The sequence below is a fragment of the Alligator sinensis genome, unplaced genomic scaffold (assembly GCF_000455745.1).
Source record: "Alligator sinensis unplaced genomic scaffold, ASM45574v1 scaffold3600_1, whole genome shotgun sequence".
Taxonomy (NCBI): domain Eukaryota; kingdom Metazoa; phylum Chordata; order Crocodylia; family Alligatoridae; genus Alligator; species Alligator sinensis.
Genome location: NW_005844196.1, coordinates 1 through 4379, shown reverse-complemented (window position 1 = coordinate 4379; position 4379 = coordinate 1). Strand labels below are relative to the sequence as shown.

At 52.0% G+C, this 4379-nt stretch overlaps 1 non-coding gene across 1 annotated transcript; it reads right to left on the bottom strand.

Moving 5' to 3' along the window:
• Nucleotides 1–2027: 2027 nt before the first annotated feature.
• Nucleotides 2028–2109, bottom strand: TRNAS-GCU. The gene has a single exon. It is a non-coding gene; the product is annotated as a tRNA-Ser (tRNA).
• Between the last annotated feature and the right edge of the window lie 2270 nt (nt 2110–4379).

Here is a 4379-nt window from a genome sequence, read left to right as displayed (position 1 = left end):
AAGTAGTCATTCAGGAGTTCAGCTTGCTCCTGGGTGCTGGTAACCAGCTCTCCTGCGTTGTTGAGCAATGGCCCCACACTCCCATGTTTTCCTCCTGTTCCCCATGTACCTAAAGAAGGACTTCTAGTTGTCCGTGATTTCTGTTGCTAATCTAAGTTTGGTCGCCACTTTAGCCTTTCTTGTCTGTTCCCTGCAAATGCGGCCATCCTTGTATAGTCCTCCTTGGGGCCTGCCCAAGCTTCCCTTGTTTGTACGCCTCTTCCTTCTTTCTTAAGAGGACCGGGATTTCCCTGTTTAGCCAAGAGGGCTTCCCAGCTCTTCTGTTACCTTTTCTCTGCATGGGAATGGACTTCCTCTGTGCTTCCCTACTTGTTGATTGAAAAATTTATGCCCCAAAAAACTTATGCTCTCAATCGTACATATAGGCTGTTTGCAGAAGTTGGGGGTGGGGCATTGATCCGTGCCTGGGCAGAAATGTCATGGTTGGTTTTAATGTAACAATATCCATGGAGTTTTGATTCTCGTTTGGAAACTGGAGAAAACTCTAGCTTCTCCCCCAAGAGTTTTACCTGCCTGCAGAGCAGCCAGAGCACAGAAAGCTGCTCTGCAGCCTGTCCCGTATGTGGTATGTGAGGTTGGGGTTTTTCCCCCTCCTCTTCTCTTCTTTCTCTCAGGCTCCAGCGGTGTCACTTTAGGTCACCGTATTACCGCAGTTCGAACTGGGCTGAGGGCAGGGACAGGTATGGTTAAGTACTTCTGAAAATCAGGCCTTCAGAGTTGCTCGTCCGGGCTCCAGATCCTCTCTCCGTTGGGATCTACTTGCTGTTATGTGGACTCCTGGAGCTCAGTCTAGTTTGCAGTGGTTTCCTGCTCTCGGTTGAAACGGGCAGGTCCAAGCTAAAAGTGACTATGTCAAAACTGGCTGCTCCTTGCTCATCTGATCGTCTCGTTGTTCCTCGGAGCCTGGCAGATCCCATCGAGCGGAGAGAGACCCGGCTGACAGGTTTCAGTCGCTGCGCAAGTGTGCTGAAAGCTCTGGGGACTCTCTCGGTGTCCCCGAGGGCATGATGTGAATGCGGAGAGACCAGAGCAGGTGACAACAAGAGTGTGATTTGCCATGTAGAGTCCTTGGCACGTGGTGATGCGAGAAGGGAAGAAACTCATTTTTTCCCTTGGAGTGTGGCTTGGGGTTTCAAGGAGGTTGGCAGTCAGAGGAAAGCTTGTTTAAATGAAGTGTGAGATTCAGAAGGCATTGAGACAGTTATTGTGTGTCCCCATGGTTGGGAAAGGGGCGTTTTAAATTCTGATCATGAAATGTTCTGGGATTAAAACCAATGCAAGAAGATCTTCCATGTGCAGGCTGCTTGTCTCACGTACTGTGTCTGAGATTTGGAAATGCATGCATGCACCTCCTTCTCCGTCATCTGGATGCAGTACTGCAACTGCGGCGTGCCCAGCACCGCATGGAGGGGAAGGATTACCTCCCTGGACCTGCTTGTGATGCATCTGTAGATGCACGACAAGGTGCGATTATCCTTGCTGGCCAATTCCTCGCATTGGTGGCTCACGTCCATCCTGGAGTCAGCGATGACTCCAAGATCCCTTTCCGCAACCGTGTTGGCAAGAGGGGTGATTCCCAGCCTGTAGGTGTGTTGCTTGTTCCTTCTCCCTGCACTTGTCTGTGTTGAATCCCAGCCTATTCTCATGCGCCCACCTCTGCAACTGTCCAGATCGAGCTAGATCCTGTCCCTCCCCTCAAGAGTGCGCACCTCGCCCCACAAAACTGCACAATGGATTAGCAGTCCATTGCCTTAACCACTCTACCACCTTGTCATACCTGTTACACCACAAAAGCATCTCACAACAAGGAATGGATTCAAACCCACACATGCAGAGCACAATGGATTAGCAGTCCATCACCTTAACCACTCGGCCACCTTGTCATGCTTGCTCCAGCTTGCCACCCAGTCCATTGCCTTAACCACTCTGCCACCTTGTCATGCCTGTTACACCACAAAAGTGCCTCACGACAAGGATGGGATTCAAACCCATGCATGCAGAACACAATGGATTAGCAGTCCATCACCTTAACCACTCGGCCACCTTATCATGCTGGCTATAGCTCCCCCCACAAAAGGAAAAACCTTTCTCAATACAACAAACCACACCCGTGCTCCCGTACAAAGGCCCACTGCCCACCCGGACCCATTATAATATCCGCATCGCACACTACACACACAAAATAACTAGGTCCATCCTGTCGGACCTTTTGCAAATCTCGCCCTGCAGGTAGCAGTGCTGCTGGAAGGTCTTGGGCCATTCCTGCAGTATTGAAGTGGCTGAGTCAGGTGCTGGATCACGAGAAGGGTTGGCCCTCACCAAACCACTGGTCATCAAAATGTTGGGGGCGGAAAGAACAGGTGCAGTCAGTGCTTTAATGTTATTCATGTGTGTGGCCCCTCTTATTCCCTTATTGCTCCTTTGAGACTAGGCTTTGGATTTAGCACCAATGGACCCCCCTGCAGCGATTCACGGTGCAATTGTTTGTCTCTTTTCTCTTTCTTCCTCAGGGCGTGCTGGACAGGTGCTCTCCAATTCAGCCCAAGCTGACCTTCTCGGGTGAAGCTGTCGTTTACAACGGCAAAGCCCATAACCGCGCGGGGAAACTACCGAGCGTGGTCAAAGGTATTTCACTACGTCGCACGTGAACTCTCGCGGAGCTTGTTAGAAACCTCACGGGTAAACCACGAGGAAATGGAGTCCAGATTCAGCAAGATTAGTTAACCTTGAATGTCACAGTCCGCTTGAGACTGAAGGGTGTTTATATAAAAGTGATAGCAGCCGGGGCCAAACTCTTTGTCACCCCCGAAGAGCTCCAGCCACAACTACCGTCACAGCTGTGTCAAGGGCCCCCGTGACAGCACCGTTGCCCCCGACACTCTGCTGGAGGGTGCTGTGGCAGGGCCTTGGCCCTTTGGTCTGCATGGCACACTGGGGCTCAAACTGTTAGGACCAGAGGATGAAAGGAGGACTTGGCCTTCAGACCCGCAAGCACTTGGACTCCCCGTCGCTCCCTGTAGACCGAGGTGTCTGGAGCTGGTGCATCTGTCATGGGTGCCTGCATAGCCCCAGCCACGGAGCCAGGCTCCCCTTGGCTGACTTGCTCTCCGTTTGGGGCTTTTTAACTCTTACATGGACTTCACATGCAGAATGGTACACTTCTTCTCCTGGGGAAGCCTTTCATGGCTTGTCATGCTGTTTTGCTGACACTTAAAAAATTGCCTAAAACTGAACAACTAAGCAATGGAAGCAAAGGACTGAGAAGGGAGAGGAATTCAATGAAGGCTGCTTATGAGAGCGCTGTTGCATCTAGAGATGATCTTGTCCATCAGTGATGCTCAGCCTCTAGCTTATGGCCTGAGTCCGGGCTGTGGGCTGTCGTTCAGCCCCATAGCGCTCCTCCTGGGCCCAGGGATGTGCTGGCAGGGGGTGGTGGCAGTTTTAATCCCAGAGCCCTGGAGTTAACACTGCCACCACTGCAGACCCAAGGGGCACGCTGGGCTGGATGGCGTGACCCCGTTTGCAGGTTGCACCGTGACTTGGCATGCGGGGCCAGACCTGTGGACTGCCCCTGTGTGTTAAGCCCCTGCTGGATCAGGCCCATGAGCCAGCTCGGTCCATGGGGCTGGCAGGTTGAGCACCACCACTGCACATAGCTGTGCTTGAGGATCAGTTGATTTTTTATGTTTTCCCCCTCTTATTTTCACAGTGTATTCCTAGAAGATTTCCTTGGTGGCGGGAAAGGAGACCAGGCTCCCCAGCTGGAGTTCGAACAGCTGCCTTTTACTCATCCCCTCTTCATCGTCTGGTACAACAGGAGCACCTAAATGCATGGTTCAGTGCGCAGGGGTGGGTATCTCCTCCTGGAGCGCAGTGTGTGTTGACAGCCAGCCACACTTTCTTCTTTCTTAAAAGTATACTGTGGGATGGGAGGTTGTTTCATGCCACGCGAGGTGGTTGGCTCCGGGGATTTCAGTACGTGACTATAAAAACGTTCACTTCTGGCTCAGGGCTGGGGTCCCATGCAGGTCAATGAGACCCCAAAGGCATGGCTGTCTGGGCCTTGTCGTGGCGCCCTGGGGAGCGTCTTGGTGCACTTCCCTGTGCACAGGTGTCCGTCCTGAATGGAAAAGCTTGCCTGGCAAAACTGTCAAGGGTGAGGTTTGCTGGCAAAGGATGTGGGGAAGCTCCTCATGCTACTGGGCTGGACATCTGTGACTGAAAGACTTCAAACCCCAAGGCTGCCAATCTGATCATCTGGTCTCCTTCCCCTTTTGTTTAAAAAAAAAAGAAAGAAAAGAAACAAAGCAACCAGAATA